The sequence below is a fragment of the Schistocerca gregaria genome, chromosome 2 (assembly GCF_023897955.1).
Source record: "Schistocerca gregaria isolate iqSchGreg1 chromosome 2, iqSchGreg1.2, whole genome shotgun sequence".
Lineage (NCBI taxonomy): Eukaryota > Metazoa > Arthropoda > Insecta > Orthoptera > Acrididae > Schistocerca > Schistocerca gregaria.
Window position 1 is genome coordinate 670,223,466 of NC_064921.1, and position 25,448 is coordinate 670,248,913.

The 25,448-nt window shown below is 39.3% G+C and overlaps 1 protein-coding gene across 2 annotated transcripts in view; it reads right to left on the reverse strand.

The window, feature by feature from the left end:
- LOC126334713 (uncharacterized) overlaps window positions 1-25,448 on the reverse strand; it is a 127,583-nt gene that overhangs the window by 85,527 nt on the left and 16,608 nt on the right. Inside the window, exon 2 of one of the 2 annotated variants that reach the window (XM_049997224.1) lies at window positions 2,499-2,619. The exons of the other annotated variant lie outside the window; for it this stretch is intronic. The gene's annotated coding sequence lies outside the window, so the exon portion shown is untranslated. The remainder of the gene's footprint in view (window positions 1-2,498; window positions 2,620-25,448) is intronic. 2 annotated transcript variants of the gene reach the window in all.

Consider the following 25,448-nt stretch of genomic DNA (forward strand, 5'->3'; position numbering starts at 1 on the left):
ATTTGCCGTAAGGAAAGGAAACAGGTGGAGACAGAGTGAAGTACAAAACAGTAGCACAGCAGACAACAATGGCTTCATCATACAGTAGTGCCAACTGGATAACATTTGCTGCAGGCACAGACAAATGATGACTGGCTGACGCCTTCCAAATTTTACTATTCAGATCTAGGGATTGATAACACAATGAGCGATCTGCCAACACTGTGTTGTTCTATTTACCCCTTCCAGATGCTCAGTTCAAGAACACATTGAAGATTAACCTTGCTCAGGGAGACCTTCAACATCAAAATCTGATGAAAATGTCAAACGTGAGCATGCTCTTTTGAGATCAGACGTACAAGACAAACTGTCAACCAAGTGTTTGACAAAGACATCCTTGACAGGCTCAGGAAATAGGTGAAGTGAGTGAGACTGTTGTTCCCCAGGCCACCCATTCACCTGATATTAGCCCTTATGAGCTTTTCATTTTCCCAATATTGAAAAAATTGTCTTAAAGGGACAGTGCTCTGGGACTCTGCAGAACATTCAAAAGAATGTAGCCTACATGTTAAAAGCCCTACCAGCTGAAGCCTTTCAGCACTGCTGTCAAGACTGTGAACAGTGCCTCCATTGGTGTTTAACTACCGATGGCAACTACTCTGAAGGGGAGAATATTGTTGTTTGAAAAAAAATTATATAACTACCGATGGGAACTACTCTGAAGGGGACAATACTGTTATACTGTTGTTTGAAAAAAGTAACAACTTTGGTAGGTAAAAGATCAATCTCATTACTTTCCCCATAGACCCTGCATATGATAGTACGTAATGACAGATTTCCCAAATGAACCCAAATGATATAAAATACTACTGCCATGAACTACAAATGAAAAGCTCAACATTGAGCATGTTATATAGCTTACAGACCAAAAAAGTTTTTAAAAAAATTGTACTGCTGAACATACACAATATTGTGATTTTCATGTACAATGTAATTCTTCTACCAAAAACTGAAGGAAGACTCAGTTAAGATGACTATGAACAATTACAAGCTCACTAAGTTTCATGAAGAGGACTGCTCACCAAGCAGAACAATTAAAACTTAATGCACTTAGAAAACTGTAGTAACAGTAAGTAGATAGCAAACTTAATATATGTGAACAGCAGCTTTCTTTAATCACTAGGAAGATACCATTAAGATAAAGTTGTTCATTTAATATTACATTCTTCAACCTATTCTCTGCTTTAAGTACATTTGTAATACTGGTAACTAAAGTAACTAATGTCGGAGGGGAGAGAGAAGAGAAAAACCTCAGCTATTGGTCCAATCTTACTTCCAGCTTCCTTCTGCAAGTTGTGGCTATGCTAATCAAGAATTTTGATTACGTTCCTTAGCTTTAAGCATTCGTCATTTCATGTGTCTCTGACTTATCCCTCTCTTCTACATAAGATTTTACACTTCAATTAAAAAACTTGAAATTCAAGCTTCAAAAATCAAGGTATCTAACCTAACTTAACAATTGGTCTCTTTCAGGCCCTGCTACAAGTGTTTTAGTTTCAGCATCTGGTATCTGATGGTTCCTGTGCTAATTCAAAGCACATTTTAAATTTTCATTGGGAATTACATCTGAAAACACTTTGATTTATAGCAACAATACCAGAGAAGAACGTTGCTACTCACCATAGAGCGGAGATGCTGAGTCACGAGAGGCACAACAACAAGATTCACACAATTATAGCTTTTGGCCTTTACGGCCTTTATCAGCAGTAGACACATAGACACGCGCGCGCGAATGCAAACGCAACTTGCACACATTTGCAGTCTCAGAGAGCTGAAACTACACTGCTACTGTGTCTACTGCTGACAAAAGCCGTAATGGCCAAAAGCTATAATTGTGTGAATCTTTTTGTTGTACCTATCGCGATAAGCATCTCCACTATATGGTGAATAGCAACTTTCCTTCTCTTGTATTGTTACATTCCATCCTGGATTTTCCATTATTTGATTTATAGCAGAATACTTACAAACAGTGTCTTGAATGTTTTATCACAAATGATGATATCATTTGATTATTTAATAATGGCGAAAAATGTTGGGACAAAAACATGTCCATCGAGAGCAGATATAATACACTTACTTCGAAATTTAACTCTTTTTGCTATGATGAAATCTCAGCCAAAGTACTAAAATATTTTGCTGACTATGGGGCACCACCCTTGAGTTACCTTTATAATCAGTCAGTGAGTCAAAGAGCATTTCCTGGAAGGCTAATGTATGTAGTACCAACATCCGTAAACTAAAGTGGAGATAAGCAACCAACCTCTAATTATAGACCAAGCTCACTTCTTTGCTTTTTCTCAAAATAAATTGAGGACATAAATTACAATGGAATACTGAACCATCTGCCTGATAATAAATGTGTAACAGCTCAGTTTGGCTTCTGTAAAGGATTCTCAACTGAGAATGCAATATATGATATCACAAACTCAATTCTGGTATAAATAAAAAACAAAAATTACCCTGTTGTCATTTTCTGCAATCTTGCCTCCTACTGTGTAGATCATAAAATTCAAATTCCACTAAGGAAACTAAAATGATATGGGATTAAAGGTCTTCCCCTTGCTTGAATGGAGACACATCCTAAAAACAGAAAACAAAGGGTCGCATTAGCAAATGATACAACGGGAATAAGATTAAATTTAGAGCAAGGAAACACTGAGAACATTTTGCCACAAGATTTAGGCTGACTCCTGATCTTGCTCTACATTAATGATATACTGGAAACAACAGAGGACTCCTCAAAAGAGTAATGTTTGATTGTGATAAATACAAGTTTCACACAGATCCAAACCAGGCATAGCTGAGGAATAATCGAACAGGCTTACAACTGGTTCACAGACTGCTAACTTTTTACCTTTCAAGACCTACATCATAATGTTAAGTGGATGGATTAAAATCTACTCATCAAGCAACAGCAAGAGAACACACTTATAAAATGTATAGCTTGGAGCCAGCAGTTCCTTCTTCTACTAGGAGGTTTGAAGGGGAAGGAAGAAGGATGAAGGGAAAGGACTGGTGAAGTTTAGGAAAAGTGGTACAGTTTGGAACAGTCACCCAGGAACCCCAGGTCAAGGAAGACATACCATACAGTATGAGAAGGAAAGACTTTGTTGCAAACTGATCTGGATGAGACTTGAAAACCTGATAGTTTAAGATGAAAGATATGGTAATATGCAATACAGAGATTACTACCAAAACATAATGCATGAGTTAATAAGACTGAAACCTAAGTCCATTGTATGCAAAAGAGGTGGGATTGGGGGTGGGGAAAAAAAAACAGATCAATAAGTGAAAGATGTAGAAAATCAAAAGGGACTGAATGAATGAATGATTACTTGTGAAAAAATGCCAAGACTGAAGAAATTAAAGTAAATTAAGACAAGGTGTGTAGCAAGAACTAAGGACATGTTGTAGCACCAGTGCCCACTTGCAGAGTTCTGAGAAACTGGTGTCTGGATGGAAAATCCAAATGGCACACATGGTGAAACAAGCACCAAAATCAAGACTGTCATGTCGTAGGGCATGCTCTGGAACAAGTTTTTGTGTGCTGTCACTAAACAGCCTCTGCCTATGCCCAATTCACCCCAACTGATAACTTGATGGTAGCCATGCTGAGGTAAAAGGCCGAACAGTATTTCCATGAGAACTAGTATATAGCATCTGTCATTTCACAGGTGTCTCTCTCCATCTGACAGTGTATGTTTTGCCAGTTACAGGGCTCGTATAGGAGGGTAGGAGAGTGCACAAGGAAAGTCTTATAATGGGGACAGTCACAGGGTAGGTGCCATAAGATAGGGAGATGGGAGCAGAAGTAGCATAGGGTCTGCCGCAGAGATTGGGAGGGCGACAAAAAGCTAATCTTGGTGTGGTGAGTAAAAAGTCAGACAGAATGGACCTCATTTCAGGGCATGATAGAAACTCATCACCTTGTCGAAGGAGCTGATTACTACATTCAAGACCAGGATAATATTGACTGACAAATGGTGTATTCCTAAGCTGTTTTTTGGAGTGATTAGCAGTACCAGGATTGGATGTGATGGCCGAGGAAATCTGCTTTTGAACTAGATTGGTGGGGTAATTATGTCCGCTGAAGTCTGTGTTGAGAAAGGTGCTGTATTGCAGTAAAGAATGTGTTCTGTTTCTTGTTAGTAGCATTTGTGAACAGAAGTGTGTAGCTGACCTTCAGTGACTATGAAATCAAGGTAAGTGGCCTGGGATTCAGAATAGAACCATGTGTAATTTAATTGGGAGAATGTATTTAAAGATTCCACGAACCTGAACACGTCAACCTCCCAATGAACCCATATGTCAAGTATATCATCATGTACCAAAACCACACCACTGGTTGAAAGGTTGTGAATCCCTAGGAAAACCACCTGCAAGTGACCCATGAAAAGGTTGACAGAAGAAGCCATCCTGGTTTCAATGGCTGTGCCCCTGCTCTGTTTGTACACGTTTGTGCCCCTGCTCTGTTTGTATAAGTATAAAGCTGGTTGCAATGAGTGAGAAAGTAGTTGTAAGTTTGGAATCAGGTAGGCAGACAGACCATGTACATGGGAGATGTTGATACAGGAAGAAGTAGCATCAATGGTAACAAGCAAGGTGTGTGGTGGCAAGCACACAATGGTCACTGGTTTGGTTCAGATACATTAATAATATCTTTGTCATATGAACTCATGGCGAGGATGACCTGTTCAAAGTCTTGATATCTCTAAATACATTCTCTCAATTAAATTTCACGTGGTCCCATTCGAAATCCCATGCCACTTTCCTTGACACTGATCTCATCTTCACCTAAGGTCTGCTACACACTTCTGTTTGCATTAAGCCTACTAACAAACAACAGTACATACTTACAGTTTGACAGTTTCCTTCCTTTCCATGTCAAATCCCTCAAAACAGCCTTGGCAGTTGAGGCAAACATATTCGTTCAGATGCTGATTCTTTACAGCAATACAACACCATTCTTACCTCAGCCATCACTGGATGTAATTGCACTGGATGTAATTGCCTCACCAGCCTAGTTCAAAAGCAGATATTCCTTGCCATCATATCCAATCTTGGTACTGCTAATCCCTCCGAAAAATGACTTATGAGTATACCACTCATCCCTCTGTATTATTCTGGTCGTGAGCTTATTAATCAGCTACTTCGACAAGGGCATGACTTTCGAAAATCATGCCCTGAGATGAGTTCTGTTCTGTCTTGACATTTTGTTCACCATACCTAGGATAGCTTTTCATCACCCTTCCAATCTCCACAACTTCCTTGTCAGGACCTACGCTCCTCCTGCTCCCATCCCCCTATGCTATGGCTCCTTCCCCTGTGTCCATCCCATTATAAGACCTTATCACCAACCAAAAGGCAAAATATAAAATCAAAAGGAAAACTACCTGTGAAATGACATATGCCATATACCAGCTGTTCATACCATAAACATTGTGTGGCCTTTTACATCAGCGTGACTACCACTAAGTTATCAGTTAGGATGAATGGACATAGGCAGAGAGTGTAAACTGGCAATGCACAACACCCTGTTGCAAGCATCCTCTACAACGTGTCATTCATGACATCAGAGCTTGATTCACCACACATGTCATTTGGACTCATCCCACAGACATCAGTTTCTCAGAACTCTACTAGTGGGAGCTGACATTACAACATGTCCTTAGTTCTCACCACCCATCTGGTCTTAAATTTTTGTTACTTTCTTTGGATTAAGCATTTCTTTACAAGTAACTATTCCTTTCTACACTCACTTTTGGTTTTCTACATCTTTCATTTTCTGATCTGTCTATTTTTTGCCCTCCCCCCTCCTCCCACCTCTACAACATATAAGGCACTTAGGTTTCAGTCTTATTAACTCATGCACAATGTTTTGGCAATAAACTCTGTCTTGCATATTACCCTATTTTCCACATTCAAGTCCTCAGGTTTTCAAATCTCATCCAATGCAATCCCCTACAATGTCTTTCCTTCTCATCCCATCCAGTAAGTCTTCCCTGACCTGGGGTCTCTGTGCAATTTTTCCAATCTCTATCCCTTTTCCTAACCGCACTAGTCCTTTTCCTTTACCCCTGTTGTTCCTCCTTCAACTTTCCTCCTAGAAGAAGGAGCCACCAGCTCCAAAAGTTTGCGTGCTTTAATATCTTTAACATGTGTGTTATCCTCCCACCACCTGGTGAGTAGATTTTTTTTATCTACCCAATTATGTTACATTTTCAAAAATTAATTATTTTCATTGATATAAAAACCCATATTATGCAATTCTGAACAAATGAAAATGACTTACAGGTACCAGAAGTAGAGGGCATGGACATGCAGTGGCTGAGGCCACACATGTGAATTTTCTGTGTATACAGATGGATAACAAACAGTGGTAACATCAGCATTTGGATAACTTAACAAAAATCTCAGCACTGTCTGCTCTGCACTCAGACACCTCTCTCACTGTGTTGACCTGCAGACAAAATTGTTGGCATACTTTCATTCAATTCTGTCCTGTAGCATAATCCTCTGGGGCATTGCATATAAGGTGAAAAAAGTGGTTTTTCTCATAAGCGTACAGTAAGAATATTCTGTAAAGCTGATAACTGAATATGTTACAGATGCCTCAAGGGTCTAGGAATTCTTACACTTACATGCAAATATTAATACTCCCTAATGTTGTGCGGCTGTGTGCAGTTAAAATCAAAGAATTTGGGATGGACTCAGAAACTTATAACCACAGTACTAGAAGTACAAATACTTTCCGTATAGACTATGCATCCCCCTTTAGGGTTCAGAAAGTAGTTCTACATTCTGGTGCAGAAGTCTGTAACAGGTTACCATTGGAGTTGGCAGGAAATAGAGAATCCCCAAATATTTAAACACAAAAAGTAAAAGAATACCTTATTAAGCAACTTTCAGGTAATACAAAAGTAATTGAGTTTGAGTAGATTAGTGCTAATCATAATTTGTTGCCAATATACCCTACAGAAGTAAGAATCAGTGGTCACTTCTGCCTGTTGACATATAACCTGCCTCATTCCATATCCCTGAAGGCTCTCTTTCTAAATGCAATTGACAGGATACAATGTGCAAATAAGCAAACATTTAGGCAAACCATTTTCCTTGGAAGTATTTCCACTTCTGATTGTCTTACCTTAGGGACCAGTTAATTAAAGAGCATAGCCACAAAACAGAAAATTAAACACTTTGATAATGCAATACACAGTCCATATTGGTTACATGGTGCTTCAAGACAGCAAAACATAGAAACAGAACATCATTTACAAAGGTTGTGATTTATTAAATAAGGAAATCACAAACTGGAAGTTGGATACAAACGTAACTGGGATTTACCATGGTGGTCTATTGAAGATGGCATGCCTTACTATCTTCAGACATATGAAGCACCTCGCCCAACTTGTAAAGAACACTCTACAATTTGAAATGGGGCCAAAAACCACAGTGAAAATTGAGACCATATTGAATTCTACAACCAACCAGAAATAACACCCTGGACTTTAAAATTTGTTAAATTCAACACTTAACTGAGCAACTACCACACTACCAAAATTATATATATGCAAAGTTGTTGCAGCTCTCAGTCGAAAGATTGGTTTGATGCAGGTCTCCATACAAGTCTGTCTATCTTGTGCAAGCTTCTTCATATCTGTATTGCACCCAACATACAACTTATCGTACTGTACTCAAAACCTTCATCTCCCTCTAATTGTCCATCCCCTCCCCACCTCCCCCCCCCCCCCCCCCCAATTACCAAATAAGCAATTCTTTGATGCCTTGGGTCTGTTATAACAACTGATGCCTTTATTCTGTCAATTCGTGCAATTAATTTCTGTTTACTGAAACTGAACTGTCTACAGTTACTATTTCACTTCTGTACAAGGCTACAGCCCAATACTTTCAGAAACAAGTGACTAATATTTAAATTTATTAAGTTGGTGTCAAGTTTGTAGCATTTTTCTGTAAATTTAATAAACACAGCAGATACACATAAAAGAGATGCAAGTCATCAATAACATATTCTCCTTCACTATTTACAACAGTCTGCCAATGCTGGAGTAATATTTCGATTCCACAGCTGTAGAAATCACTTGGTTTTGAGGTAAGGAACTTGTCGAGCCAAGTGTGGGATGCCTTTTCATCTGGAAACGAAAATTCCTTGAAGGTTGTTTGATAGAGACCGGAAAAAGTGAACTTCTGAGGGCACAGAATCAGGCGAATAAGGTGACTGCAGTATGACTTCCCAAATCAAATCCTGCATAGTGCTTTTTGTCAGTCTAGCAAAATGCGAGCATGCATTATCATGGAGTAGCATCCCTTCACATAGTCTTCCTAGTCACTGATCTTGGAATTTGTCTCAGTTGTCGACAATAAATGTCAGAAGTAATTTTTGCACATCAGGGAAGCAATTCTGCTCCACCAGATGGATTATCTTTAGTGGAGGAATGCAGATTTTTATGTGGAGAGTTGCTACTTTGTCTGGGTTCAATCATTCCTTTCTTTTCCTTATGTTACCATAAAGACAGTATTTTTCGTCACGAGCAGTCAAGAGTTGTTCAAGAGCCAATTGATGATGAGCAAGCAGAGATGCAATACGGCTACCTGCTGATTTTCGTGATTTTGGCTGAAGAGTATATGCAGTACCCATATAGCCAAATTTTGAACATTCCCCATTGCATGCAAATGCCGCACGATAGTGCAATGATGACAGTTCATCACAACTGCCAGTTCCCGAGCACACTGATGTGGATCACTGTGGATTAATGTCCTTAAATGATCTTCAACAAACACTGAAGGTCTTCCTGCATGTGGAGTGTCACTATTGTCAAAACAATCCTCCTTAAAACAAGAAAACCATTTTTTTGCCATGTTCTGTCCTATGGCATTATCCCCGCACACGGTGCAAATGCTTCTGGCTACCTCCGTTGCTGTCACCCCTCTACTAAACTCAAACAGGTGAACACATCGAAAAGATTCTGGTTATTCCACTTAGCACTCCATTTTCTAGCAGCCACAGCTCCATTCGCTATCTCCAAATGAAAACAATAATATCTGAATTTAAATAGCAACAATTGATAAATAAACCGATAGCAACTGGAATACCAAGATGCAAAACATAAATTCTATGAACTTATGCTCCAACCTAACATATTCAACAGATTTATCTCTTTCAGAAATGCTTTTCTTGCTATTACCTGACTGCATTCTACATCCTCTCTACTTCAGCCATGGTAAGCTATGCACCTAAGCAAACACCAAAACTCATCTACTGTTTTCAGTACCTAATCTAATTCCGTAAGTATTGCCTGATTTTTGTAGTTCAACTACATTTAATTATCCTTGTTTTACGTATGTTGATGTTCATCTTATAACCTCTTTTCAAGAGGCTATCCATCCCATTCAACTTATCTTCCAAGACTTATCTCATCTTGACAGATTGACAATAATACCAGCAAACCTCAATTTTTTATTTTTTTTATTCCAAATTTCTTCTTAGTTACCTTTATTGCCTGTTTCATAAACAGACTGTACAACATTGCAGATAGGCAACAATCGTGTCTCAATCTTTTCTCAAACACTGGTTACTTTCATGTCCTTAAACTCATAACCATAATCTGTTTTTTTTTTTTTTTGTAAATGTTATGGATAATAACCTTTCAGTCCCTGTATTTTACACCCACTATCTTAAAAATTACAAGGAGAGTACATGAGTCAATACGAGTGGGGAGGCTTGCATTCCTCAATGATACAGATAGTGGTACCACAACAGAGAAGTATCTGTGGAGAGGCCAGACTAACACATTGTTCCTGAGGATGGGCATCAGCCCTTTCAATAGTAACAGAGGCAACAGTCTGGATGACTAGATACAGTGGGAATTAGTGAAGTATGGTGGCAGGAAGAACAAGACTTCTGGTCAGATTAGTACAGAGTTATCAAGACAAAATCACATAGGGGTATCATAAGAGTAGGTCTAATAACGCATATGAAAATAAGAATGCTGATTAAGATACTATGAAATTTATAGTGAACTCATCATTGTAGTGAAGTAAATGCAAACCCAACACCCACCACCGTAGAACAAGTTTACATGCCAACTAGATCCACAGATGATGAAGAAAGTGAAATAATGTATGGCGATACAGGAAAATATTGAGACAGTTGTGGGAGATGAAAAGTTAATTGTGACACGTGACTGGAATTCAGCAGCAGGCAAGGAAGAGAAGGAACAATGAAGAACAGCGTGGACTGGGGGAAAGGAATGAAAGCAGTAGAATTTTGCACAGAGCATAATTTTATCATTGCTTGGTTTAATGGACATAAAATTTTTCTGGGTATGGTACCGCATCATAATGTACAAAACTACTGCTGCAGGAGAGAAAAAACAAATGTTTCGGCCATGGTTGCAGTAGACCCTGAAGAGGACCACCGCAACCATGGCTGAAATGTTTGGTTTTTTCTCCAGCAGCAGTAGTTTTATACATTATGATGCGATACTACGTCGACTGACTCTGACCGCAGAAGCCTACACAGTTATATTTGGTTTAATGTTTGTGAAAGGAATATGTATATACGGAAGAGATGAGGTACACAAGGATTCCAGATTGATCATATAATAGTAAGATAGAGATTTCAAAGCCAGATTTTAAACTGTATGACATTTGCAGGGTGTGGGCTCTATAATTTATTGGTAATGAACTGCAGATTAAAACTAAAGCAGAATTTGTAGGTTTGAGCGATGAAATAGTGAAGGCAGCAGAGTATCACATAAGCAACAAGATTGGGTCTAGCAGAAATCCCTTGGGGAAACACGAGATATTGAATTTAATCGACAAAAGGAGCAAACATAAACTTCTGCACATTTAAAAGTTAAAGTGGGATACAAAACAAGAAAAAATGAGATTGACAATAAATGCAAAATGGCTAAACACGAGTGGCTAGAGGACAAAGTACATCTATTGGATTAGATTAGAGATTAGATTCAGTTTTCATTCCATAGACCCAAAAATACGGCAATTCCCACGGGTGTGGAACATGTCAGAAAGAATAACATAAAAAACACAAAAATTTGAATACAGTACTTACTATCCTGATCATTTGTCATGAGATCATTGCGTTTGGTTGTTTGGGGGAAGAGACCAAACTTACTATCCTGATCCTTTGTCACGAGATCGTTGGGTTGGGTTGTTTGGGAGAAGAGACCAAACTGAGGTCATCAGTCTCATCAGATTAGGGAACGACAGGGAAGGAAGTCGGCCATGCCCTTTGAAAGGAACCATTCCAGCATTTGCCTGGAGCGATTTAGGGCATGAGATTGCCAAAATAGGTGAATACATTACAGTAAACTCGAACTGCTAATATTTTGCAGAATTAATACACTGTCACAATTAAATATTGTTATGCACTTTTAATAAATTTACCATATACAAAATACCTAATCTTGACTGTTGTGACCAAGTGCTGTCGAAACTGAAATCTAACAGACATTTTTACTTCAGCTGGTCTACCAATCCCTGTTAAGATATTCACATTTAAAGAGTAGAAGAAGTTGCCTATTTATCTGAAACCAAGTTTTTAATAGCTGCTGGCAATTTATTGAAAATGTATGTTCCTGTATACTGGACCCCTATTTTGGAACAAGGTAAGTGATTTCAGCTCTTTATGTAGATTACTCTTATTCCTAGTATTGATGTTGTTTATTGAACTATTGGTTGGAAATAGAGATATATTACTTGCAACACATTTCATTAAGAAATAAATATACTGAGAAGCAGTGGTTAGAATACAAAATTCTTTGAACAGGATTCTACATTATGTTCTTGAATTTACACCACAAATGATTCTTATTACACACCTCTGCATGCTTAACTTTTGCTCGGTTTGACGAGTTAACCCAGAATGCGATCCTGCATGACATAATAGAATGAAAGTAAGTGGAATATGCAAGTTTTTTTTTTATATTTATGTCTCCTACATCTGACATTATTATCACTGCAAGTACACACTTGTTTAGGTGCTTCAGAAATTTTGTGGTATGCCCTTCCCAACTGAATTTATTATCAAGTTGTAATCCCAGAAATTTAACACTGTCAACCTCTTCAATCTGCACGTCTTCATATGTTACACATGTGCTGGAAGGAAATCATTTACGGGTTCTGAGCTATATATAGCGGGTCTTTACAAAGTTTAATGACAGTGACTTAGCTTTAAGCCATTTATTAATGTCAGTGAAAACTTGATTAGCAGCTATTTCTATATTTGTACTTGACTTGCTGATTATTGAAGACTCATTACTTACTGTACAGGTATTTCGCAATGAAACCCTTTGATTCCTTTTAGTTAGGTAAGACTCAAACCATTTCACAACATTACCAGTGACACCATAACATTCTAATTTACTTAAGAGAATGGTGTGGTTTACACAGTCAAAGGCTTTTACAGGTCACAGAAAATGCCAGTTGCCTTTGATTTATTACCTAATGAATGACGTAGATTCACACTGTAAGAGTAAATAGCTTTCTCTATCTATGTCAGAAACCTTACAAAACCCAAACTGCAACTTGGACAATATATTATTTACAGTCACATGCATACACCTGAACACAACCTTTTCAAATATTTTTGAAAAAGCTACCAAAAGTGAAATTGGTCAATAGTTTGATGGTATCTCTTTGGCCTCCCTCTTGTGAAGAGGCTAACTTCAGCATATTTTTGCTAGTCTGGAAATGTTCAGCTGATAAGAGATTGATTACACAAATAACTTAATATAGAACTCAACTCACATGAGCACCATTTGATTACCTTCATTGATATGTTATCATACCCACTAGAATACTTATATTTTAAGGACTTTATGATGGATGCTACTTCTGTGGAAGACATGTCATTTCTATTTTACAGAATTTCTTTTTAAAGACTGGTCTCAGGTACTCCGTTGCATTGTTCACCAAACATGATAACACCATGTTGTCAGTAACAGAAACAAAGACCTTGTTTAAGAAGTTTGCAACACTATATTTACTTGTTACCAATGTCTCATTTACTTTTAGAGCTATCTTTTCATCATCTTGCCCCCCCCCCCCCCCCCCCCCCTGCCTCACCTGGTCTCTGTCTTCACTATGTTCCATAAAGATTTTATTTTGTTGGTTGTTGTAATTATCTTTTTCTCATAATAAAGCTGCTTTGATCTCTGGATTACTTGCTTCAATATTTTGCAGTATTCTTTGTAATGCATTACAATGCTAACATCAGAGCTGTTCTTAGATAGTAGATACAGTCTCCTTTTTGTCCCACATATCTTTATTCCTTGTGTAATCTGTGGTTTACTTTTAGACTTCTGTTTGATTTGAGTTACCTTTAGAGAAGAACAATTTGCAAAAGAGGAAGTAACTTTATTAATGAATGCTTTGTATTTATCATTTGAGTCAGAAGTACTGTAAACCTCTATCCAGTTCATGTCTTTGAGCAGTCTCTTAAAATTCTCAATTTTCGACTGATTTATTACACTCCGGATTTAATAAATTTTTAATCGTGGCAAGTTTCAACATTGAACGGAAGATGCTGCATGTCATCATCAGATAGTCCATTTACTATTGGTTTTGTGATAAGACTTTTTTTCCTAAATTTGTCTACAAAGATATTACCAATACCAGTCTCAGAGCATTTACATATCCTAGTCGCAAAGTTCACAGTAGGAACTAAATTGAATGACAGTGTTACTGATTGCAGTAATTGCTCACTGACAGAGCTTTTCAATAAATCCACATTAAAATCACCAGAAACCACTATTTCCTTGTTTTTTACTGTGAGATGGGACAACAGAGCTTCCAAGATTTTTTTATGAAGAGGTTAAAATTTCCTGAAGGTGCTCTGTGTATACTTCCTATTATACAGGACTTCTTTTGAAATACTATTTCTGTTGATCAAGTTCCTAAGTGCCGCTCTGAGCAAAATTTATTAATAGCGATATTCTTGAAATCAAAACAGTTTCTGACAAATGTGACAACTCCTCCTTTCTCCATATTTTCTCTGCAGAAGAATAAAGCTAAGTTGAATCCTGTAACACTTAACATATCTATACTAGTGGTCACATGATGTTCACAGAGGCAGAATATATCAACTGGTTTGCTCAACTTTAATTCTTCAACACAAATAAGCAACTCATTAAGCTTACCCCTTAGTCCTCGAATACTCCGATGCAATAAGGATAACTGATTTTGTGCAGTGGCTGAATTACAACAGGATGAACCTAGCTTTTCTGTCAATTTTCGAGTATCTCTAGTTTCAATCAGAGACTGTCTGTATGAATTGTGCACATTAACCTTTCTGGTCGCCTGTTTTACTAATGCCAATGTCATGTTCAACCTGTCTCTGAACATCTTTTGTTTCTGCCCTCCCTTCCCTAAAAAAACTGCTGTTCTGTCACTTTTAACCACTGGTACTTTACCATTTACACCCCCTCCCCACCCTTAAGTTATTTGCTATTAGCTCAGACAGTTTTCCCTTTCCTTTCCTGTTGAGGTGAAGGCCATGCCTAGTATAGTCCGACATGCTGATAGCATCAACAGGAACCACACTGATATGAGACACCGTATCAGATCCAAGCAGCCATTCCACCTCTACATCTACAGAAGGGTTTAAATGAGGCCAGTCACGGCATCTCAGAGCAGACACAATCCCAACACCAGTATGTCTCGTTGCTGAAGCTATCTTTACCAAGTCACTCTTAACTAAATAATTAGGGTTCCTGTCCACGCTGTTGCCCACCTCACCCACAGTGAGAGAACACACAGTGAACATACAAAGTGAACATACATCCTCTACCTCCTGACCTAGACTTACACTAGGTTTCAAAAAATTTGTGACCTGGGAATCTGACCCTAGATCATCCTACAACAGTTGTCCAACACCTCTGCCATGTGAACTATCCAACAACAAAACCTTCTTCTTCACAACTTTTTCTGACTTCTTACTGTTAAACACTTTTTGGATGTTTGTTGTCTCCTGTCTACTCCTACATCTACTTGTGACAGGTCTAACATGGTTCCCACATTCACAACCACACTGTCTCAGGAAGCATGTTCCTATTTCTTCTGTAACCTGTCATCACTTCCCTCCTCTCTTTTCCCTTCTCTCCTCTTAATCTTTCCACGTCTTGTGTTGCTTTATCTAGTTCCAGCCAAAGGGCAACAATCTTCTCCTCTTGTTCCACTATCTTCCTATCTCTATCACCCATATGAAAGAAACTACAACAACCTTCACACCACACCCTGGAACTAACAATCCTACGGTAAGTCATACACTTTTCACTCGTGGCAAACAAATTTTTTCTTTAGCCCAAGTTAATCAAGAACAACTTTCTAACTACTTAATTAATGCATTAAATTTCTTAGAAAGTTTAGACCTACAGTTCGGATACTAATTCAAAATTTCTGGAGGAACAGATAATTAAACCTGCATTGTTCATGTGACAAAACAAAAGGTAAACAAAGAACTAAGCCTACTCTACATCAGCTTTTCACTTATTTCAGAACTTTTCACCTCAGCTAGTTACTAGAGAATCCAATGGATAGCATGTAAGAATGCACTAACAACACAAACTGTATTTTATTGCAATAACCATTTAACTTATAATAAACACTAACATAAACAAATGCTAGTCCAATATTTGCACCTGTGCAATGTTTTCTTTTCCAGAAAATACACAGAAGAAATGTGAGACCCTCAACTGATAGCTTACAATAAGTATTAATTTACCTATTTACAATGTAATATTGGCTTGTTTAACGTTACTAGTTGGCTGGTCCAGTGATGAATCCCTCAACAATTACACCAATAACCTGACCAGTGCTTTCCTCTCCCGCAACTATCCTGCAGACCTTGTCCACAAACAGATCTCCCGAGCAATACATTCCTCCCCGTCCAACAACAATATTCCTACCCTCAGACCACACAGAAGCATCCCCCTTGTCACCCAATATTATCCTGGCCTCGAATACATCAATAAATTACTCCGACAGGGATATGACTTTCTCAAGTCAACCCCTGAAATGAGATCATCCCTTGACAAAATTCTCCCCACACCACCCAGAGTTGCCTTTCGTCGTCCCCCTAACCTCCGTAACATCCTTGTTAAACCCTACAATATTCCCAGATTACCTTCCTTACCCAGTGGTTCCTACCCATGTAACTGACCCCGCTGCAAAACCTGCCCCATGCATCCCCCCACAACCACCTACTCCAGCCCCGCTACTGGTAAAACATACAAAATTCAAGGCAGGGCCACGTGTGAAACTACACATGTCATTTATCAGCTGACATGCCTGCACTGCACAGCCTTTTACATTGGTATGACAACAACTAAACTGGCTGAGCACATGAACGGACACAGACGAACTGTCCGCGTAGGAGATGTCCAATACCCAGTAGCGGAACATGCCCTCCACCATAATTCTAGGGACCTAGGAACCTGCTACACTGTATGTGCCATTTGGCTTCTCCCACCCAACACCAGTCGCTCTGAACTGCAGATATGGGAACTTGCACTCCAGCACATCCTTTCATCCCGCCATCCCCCTGGACTGAACCTACGTTAAACAACCTCACTCCCATTTACTTTTCAGTCTTCTCCTCTTTCCCTTTCCTCTTTAGCCATTCATGCATCTTTTCATCCTACATCTTTATACTATATACCTCTTTACTTCTGTATGCATCCTCTTTGGTTTGAAGCTGGCGCAGTACCTACAGTAGAATATCTTTGGCTTCCCTCTGGCAACCATGCCTCCATCCTTGCTACCCTCCCTGTTTTCCTTTCCCTGTTGCTTCATAACCTGGGTTGTGAGTAACTAAATCCACTTTCCCTTCTTCCCTTTCTTTCCCCTCTCTCCTCCCTGATGAAGGAACATTTATTCAGAAAGCTAGGAACTTAAATTTTCGGTTGTTTTTTGTGTTTCTATCGGCTGTATTAAGCTGAGGTAAGTACTGGCCAGCCCTCTATCTCTTTGTTAGTAATTGTTTCACATCTTAATTGCTATTATTCAATTAAACACTTATGTTTTATGACAGCTCTGAATGTACACCACTCATCAACCAAAGAAGCATGTATATCTAGGATAAATACAGATATTACCTACGCCCTTGGAAACAAGAGCCACATCTGTATGAGCTTAGATGGATAACCAGTACTAAGCAAAGAGCAGAAAGCTGAAAACGGAAGGAATATATAGAAATGAACTTGAAGGTGATATTATAGAAGGGGAAGTAGAAGAGGATGCACAGGGAGATATGATACTGCGAGAAGATTTGACACCCCGCTGGAAGACCTAAGTGGACTAAGGCCCTGGAATAGATAATATTCCCTCAGAAGTGCTGATTTCCTTGTAGAGCCAGCCATGCCTAAACTGCTGATGTGCACGATGTATGAGACAGGGAAAATATACTCAGGCTTCAAAAAGAATCTAACAATTTCAAAATAAGCAGGAGCTGACAGGTGTGAATATTACCTATCTATTAGCTATTAGTTTAATTATGTCATGATTGCATAATACTGACATGAATTATTTACAGAAGAAAAGAAAAGCTGGTAGAAGCCAACCTTGGGGAAGATCAGTTTGGGTTCCAGAGAAATGCTGGAACACGCAAGGCAATACAGACCCTATGACTTATCTTAGAAGATAGGTTAAGGAAAGGAAAATCTATGTTTATAGAATTTGTATATTTGGAGAAATCTTTCCACAATGTTGACTGAAATACATTCTTTCAAATTCTGAAGGCAGCAGGGGTAAAATACAGGGAATGATAGGTTATAATGTAGCTTGTTCAGAAAATGGATTGCACTTATGTAATAGCCAGGAAAAGAAAAACTTTATAAAGTAGTAATGTTAAGACAACACAGTCACGGTGTCAGGTGGGCACCAGTAACCAGGCCAAAACTTCATATGAGGTAAGACATTTGACAGCCAGCCGAGAAAGTAGCCATGCTGTAGTGGTTACTGATAACAACCACCCAAAGCTAGCTTGGAGGTGCCTAGGTGAATGCAACCAGCAGAAGTAATAAATTTAAACCAACAAGATCCTTCTGGAAAAATTTCAGTCCGTAGGAAGACCTTTGGATGACTCAGGAGAAAGCAATGCTAAGAGAGAAACTTGCTTGAGGGCTCCAAAGAATCGATATAGGAAGCAGCCAGTGCAGAGGGCCAAGTCAGTCACACCATCGGGAGCAGTACCAATATTGAACCTCTAAGTCATTGTAGAGTGACACTGACACCGTGCTATTAAGACGCCAAGAAGCCCGAATGCATTCAAGGAAGGACAACTGAGTTTCCAATAAGTAACCAACAACAACTGTTAGCTTCGTATTTTTTACATTTTCCATCTATCAGAATATAAGGAGGAACAAACGCTGTCTCACACTTGTCTCCGATTGTGAATAATGTATCTGAATGCATACAGTCGCAATGAGTAGTAGTTGATATTTTCTGTCTGTCGGAATATATAGAGGGACAACTACTTCCTCTCACTTATCTCCAATTGTCGTTAAGGTATATGATTGTGTATTGTTGAAATAAGTTGCAAGCACAGCACTCATCTCTGAAAGTGAAAGGCAGAACTCGGGAAAGGCCAAACATAGAGAGTGGTAGGGTGCACTCATTTATTTGCAAAGATCTACAGACACTGAAAGACACCTCTCTAAGTAAGGCTAAACAATTGTGGGGAAAAAATGGTTTTGAACTGAATTCGTAATTGTTCTCACCCTTATTAATTTCCTAAAAATCAAGACTTATCTCTGCTCCAGAATCACCTATGCTAAGAATCCTAGGAGTGTTTCCCCTTCTCAGCCCATTAAAGATGACTTAGTAGATTTTCACCATGACAGAAATACTGTCATCAACATTCTGACTGTGTTATTTAGGCCATACGTTACCCAAACTGCTAACTGAATCTGTGTCGGAGCATGGTAGTTATAAAGGTGGGTGGAGTGACCACTAGCAAGTCAACTTCCACAAGTTGCTTGCAGATGCTACTTCTGAAAATTATTTGATATCGAATTACCCTTGGCAAGTTGACCTCCTTAAGTTCCAACTACGTGCAGAAGCAGCTTCTGCTAGTTAGTGGAAACAGTTCCCTGCTTCTTGCTGCAAGTACCTGTCTAACTTGCCAGTTGCTGGAAATTTTTCTCAAAGTTTCAGAAGTTTTGTATGTTTAATACCAGTACACCAATGTGGGAAAATAGACAGGTACAAAGGCAGATGAACCAAAAGAAATGTACCAAGGCAACCAATAAACTTACATACTTGGCCACAGACAGCCAAAGAAATGCAAAAAAATTAACCAATTACTTAGAAAATATTCAGATATTGACGATATAATGTAAATAGATAAAAAAACCTACTCAACAAGAGATGGCAGAGGAACACATACACAAAAAAGTTTAACTTTTACATGCGTTCAAAGCCAGTGGCTCCTTCTTCTGATAGAGGAGTTGAAAGGGAAGGAAGACAGGTAAAGGAAAAGGGCTGGAAAGGTTTAGGGGAAGGGGTACAGTTCAGGAAGTCACTCAGAACCCCAGGTCAGGGGAGACTAACCAGATGGGATGAAAAGGAAAGCTGTGGTTGGTAGTATGTAGAGACCGCACAGCTGAAGGTGAGGCAACTTGTGAATTGTGCTGGGGGCAGAGTTCTACGAGGCTGTGGTTGGCAGTGTTGTGGCTGGGTCCAGTGACGACATAACTGCTCATGGAGATAGCTGATCTCCAGGACTGGAGCTCAGCTGAAACAGGCCGACTACTGGTATAGGAAAATAATTCTGTGATTCTGGCGCCGTCGGGGACGACACTGGTGCCTCAGTATTCATATTCAGCTTCCTGACGGGCTCCCACTAAATATGTTTGTGTAGATTCTTCTGCCAATCATGTGTTTATTACTGGCAGTCAAGCTGTGGTGAGACCAGCACAGGTAATCTGATTCTACTGTGGTACAGCTAAGTTTCCGAGGTGTATTGCATAGGACATAATAATAATGCATCACCAGCACAAGCATTTTTTTTCCACACAGATTAAAACAAGCAATTATTCTACCTCGTTGTAAGAAAGGTGTGTCTCATATTCAAGTAGAAACGACTTAGCGCATCATGATTTGGACTCTAGAAAAGTTGCTTGATTAAAAATGCTATTTATATATACACTTACCACATCTTACTAACCTCAAATAATAAAATATCACTACTTAATATTTTTTGTGATATTTTCAAGACATTTGATTGAACAGACCTTGTTACTCTCTTTTGTGTATTTGCTTCAATTCTTATAGGGAAATAGCAATTTTTAGCTCAACAGATTAAATGACAGTCAACAGGCTTAATTTAAAGTTATTTTTAGTTATTTTTTCACTGTTTTGTAACACACTGCAACAGCCAAAATGTAGCTTCACTGTGAACGCTATTGTCGAACACGGGATGAGTTCATGTTCATAAGCAGCTGGAAATCGACTTGACTACTGTTAAATGATTGGCAGCTGCTGCAAATCAGTGTTCTGGAAGAGCTCCTGAGAGTCATGTATCTATGTTAGCTGTACCAGAGGTATCTCAAGTACTGTCCTCTCCGGTGTATCCTGTCTCGCCAGCAGAAAGCACAGGATCTTTCACTTCTTGTCCACTTGACTGTGAGTGGCATGTCGGTGGTAGATCTAGGCAACCGGTACACGTTGGGCAGGGAGCAAGGAAGACTCAGGGTGTTGTACCAATCCCCATTACCAACAAGTTTGAGGTGCTGTTTTTCACTGGTACAGTGAATAACTGTACCCCTTAGAGAAATGGCAGCAAGGGACTGGATAAGACACCAGGTGCACTTAAGTGTATATGCCTGGGGGCCTCATACAACATATTGAAGATGTCGTTCCAGCAGCCATTGAGGGAAAAGGCTGCAACCAACTGCAGATTTTGGCGCATGTTGAAACAAATGATGTCTATTGTCTAAGCTTCCATGTTGAAGAGGCTGTTACAGCACCCACTGAGGGAAGAGGGTGCAATCAACTGCAGATTGTGGCACACATTGGAACAAATGATGTCTGTATTCTGGGCACCAAGGTCATCCTTGGGCCATTCCCGCAACTGACTGAGTAGGTTGAGAAGACTAGCCTTGCATATGGAGTTTCAACGAAGCTCACAATTTACAGTATTGTCCCGGAAATTGATAGTGGCTCTTTGGTTCTGAGTCAAGTGGAAGGTATGAACCAGACATTTTGAAGGTTCTATGACAAGCTAGGCTGAGACTTCCCGGACTTGCGCCATAGGGTTGAGAACTGTAGGGTCCCCCTTAAATGGGTTCAGTGTGCACTACACATCAGAAGTTGCTACTCAGGTACCTGACTGTATGTGCGGTGCACCCAGCCGTTTTTTAGATTAGGCGACTCTCCATCCAATCCAGATGATGACAACTGTAGGAAACCCAAAAGCATCATCGTCACATCAAAGGAAATGCCTCCCACAGGTGAAAGTATTAAAACCCTAATGGTACACTGCTGAAACATCCGCAACAAAGTGCCAGAGTTTGAAGTGCTCAGGAAAAGCAGTGAAGCTCACGTAATATTAGGTGGTTGAAATGTGAAATTGATAGCAGGGAGATTTTTTGGGAAAATTTAAGTGTGTATTGAAAGGATAGGCAAATGGGAAATGGAGGTGGTGTAATTGTCACAGCAGACAAGAAACTCGAATCCACTGAGATAGAAATTGAAGCTGCATGTGAGTTTTTTTGGACAACAGTCAGTATCAGTAGAAGACATAAAATGATAATTGGATTCTCCTATCGCCCACCAGGCTCATCGCCAGATGTAACAAAAACTTTACAGAAAACCTCAGTTTACTTGTACGTAAATTCCCCAATCATACTGTAATCGCCAGTGGAGACTTAAATCATACAAAAATTAAATGGAAAAACTATAATTCTGTTGGTGGTGGATGTGATAAGACATCCTGTGAAACTTTCTCTGTAAACTAGCTACGGTGGATAGTTAAGAATGGATTGAATATATTGGATCTAATGGCTGCAAATAGACCCGAAGTCTTTGGGAATGTCCACCTCAAAACTGGTACCAGTGGCCATGATGCGGTTGTGACAACAATGATTACCAAAGTACAAAGGACAACTACAACAAGCAGAAATATATATTTTCAGTAAACTAGATAAAAAAAATCAGTAGTGGCATATCTCGATGAGGAACTTGAAACTTTCAGCACAGGGCAGGAGCATGTACAAGAACTGTGTCTCAAGTTTAAGAGAATAGTTGAGCATGCACTGGCCATATATGTACCCAGTAGAACAGTTCATAATGAGAGGGTACCTCCTTGGTATACAGTCACTGTAAAAAGAGAGAGAGAGAGAGAGAGAGAGAGAGAGAGAGAGAGATTACTGCATAACAGGTTTAAAACAAAAGCTTAGAACTATAAACAAAGAATTGTTGAATGGAACGTGTTTGGATGTCAAGCAATGTGTGACGCTTTCAATGACTACCATAGCAGAGCATTGTCAAGTGATCTATCATGGAAACAAAGGAATTCTCGTCATATGTAAAGGCTGTTAGTGGCACCAAAGTTAGTGTCCTGTCCCTAGTGAATGAGGCAGGAACTGAAACTGAAAGTGGCAAAGCAAAAGCTGAAATGCTGTTAACTCCATTTTCAAATGTTCCGTTACAAAGGGAAACCCAAGAGAACTATCCCAATTGAATCCTCACACCACTGAAAAAATGAATGAAACAAGCATTAGTGTAACTGGTGTTGAGAAACACCCGAAAACATTAAAACTGAACAAAGTTTTTCAGGCCCTGATGGAATCCCTGTTAGATTCTATACTGAATTTGTGACTGAGTTAGCCCCTCTTCTAACTATAATCTATCGTAGATCCCTCAAACAAAAAACCGTGTGCACTTCTCGGAAAAGGCACAGGTCACACCAGTCTACAAGAATGATAGTAGAAGTGATCCACAAAACTACAGTCCAATAACCTTGACATTGATTTGTTGTACAACCTCAAACATAATGAAGTCTCTTGAACAGAATGACCTCCTAAAGGTCAACCAACATGAATTTCAAAAACATCAATCATGTGAAACCCAACTCGCACTTTTTCATATGACATACTAAGAGTTTAGGATCAGGGTAATCAGGTTGATGTAGTATTTCTCGATTTCCAAAAATCATTTGTCCCAGTACCTAACCTAAGTTTATTGTCAAAAGTACATTTGTATGGGGTATCAAGTGAAATTTGTGACTGGATTGAGGACTTTTTGATAGTGAGGGCACAGCATGTTACCTTGGTTGGAGAGTCTTCGACAGATGTAGTAGTAACTTTGGGTGTGGTGTACAGATGGGCAACTTGATCTAATGTTCAGAAGTGTAAAATTTCACTTCACAAAATGACAAAAATGTAGTATCCTTGACCATAATATCAATAATGACTGATGGAATCGACCAACTCTTACAAATACCTGGGTGTAACACTTTGTAGGAGTAAGAAATGGAATGATCACATACGTTCAGTCAAGGGTAAAGCAGATGGTAGACATCAGTTTATTGGTAGAATACTGGGGAAGTGCTGTCAATCTACAAAGGAGATTCCTCACAAATCACTAGTGTTACTGGTTGTAGAATATTGCTCAGGTGTGTGGGACCCATACCAGATAGGATTAACAAAGGATACTGAACACATACAGAGACGGGCAGTGTGATTGGTCCAGGTTTGCTTAATCCATGGGAGAGTTATGAAGGATCTGAACTGGGGGACTCTTAGAGATGGACATAAACTATCCTGGGAAAGTCTATGAAGAAAGTTTCAAGAACTGGTTTTAAATGATTACTCTAGGAATATACAACAACCCCCTATGTAACACTTACATAGCAATCATGATGATAAGATTAGAATAACAACTGCATGCACAGAGGCGATCATGATGATAAGATTAGAATAATAACTGCATGCACAGAGGCCCTCAAACAATCATTCATCCCTTGCTCCACATTTGAATGGAACAGGGAGAAACCCTAATGGGATGTACCCCTCTACTTGACCACACATGGTGGTTTGCATAGTGTAAATACGTAAAAATTTTGTGGAACTAATGGCTTTACATAAAACTGATCTGAATTGTACTTAACACACAGAATACAGTCTGAAAGGGGACAAAATTTTAGTGGCTAGGGAGAAATCATGAAGTTTCAATTTTGTGTCCATTAATATTCCTTAGAATCCCTCCTCCCTCCCCCCGACCACCCAAACAGGACAACAGCTGCCATATTGAATCGATACTGGCCTCAGTCACAATGCGCTCCAATTTCAATAGCGGACATTCCTTTTAAAATGTCCTACGTCAGGAATTTTACCTCGCACGCAGTTACATCTTGGAGTCGGCTACAGATCGGAATACGTCGGCTCAACGGATCTATGAAGCTCTCCAAGGCTGTCCACCAGTGCACAAACTGGAAATACGGATGCCAACAGTCATCTGGAAGCAGGTATTAGCTAATTTTAACAACCCATTCCTGCCCTATGACATCAGTTCACTGTAGTGCAGAGTAGTCAATGACACCTTTCTGACTAAGCAGCAACTAGCAGACATTCACCTTCATCAAACAAATGAATGCAACCAGTGTGGAGATGCCAACACCAGAGACCACAGTATAGAGTGCCGCTACGTGTGGAACATATGAGAGTTATGCCGATTGATGGTGGGGCTCATCAACCAAACTACACCTTCCAGTGTGACACCAACGTGGATTCTCTTTCCTGACTTTAAATTGCACCCAAGAACAAAGAGCAATGCCGTGGGCTGGCTACTGGTACACACTGCCTACACTATTTTGAGTCACAACAGAGTGACGCCGTGCAGTATATGGCCTACCTGTGGGAAAGTCGACGACAACTGCACCGTTTACCGAAGTGCAGTGCACATTTTGCCAACAGTTTATCAGTTGTGTTACTGAATGGTTATCAGAGGATGTATCAGTTACAGTGAATACCTTCGCTAGAAGTAGCCATTTTGTTTCCCATTTTTCATTAGTTTTCCATTTTCCTTACTTTATTACACGATACACTTATTTCAATTTGTTTAAATTTCACAACTCGTACACATTTCTTTAAGGATTGTTACCAACAGCAATCTGTAAATAATTTATCACACTTTTCAATTGTTTTTGTCTTTAATTCTGTTTTCTTTGAAGGATTCCAATTCTGTATAATATTGACCTGCTACTCACAATTACATTTCTGTTCATGTATTGTTGTAAAGATATTATGTTGTAATGATGTAATGTGAAGAAATAAAAAAAATTACAAAAAAAGAGGGTCCTTCGTGTGCATAATTTTTGGAAGTCGGGATGGCGTTTGCACTAACCTGATGAACTTACACACACAAAA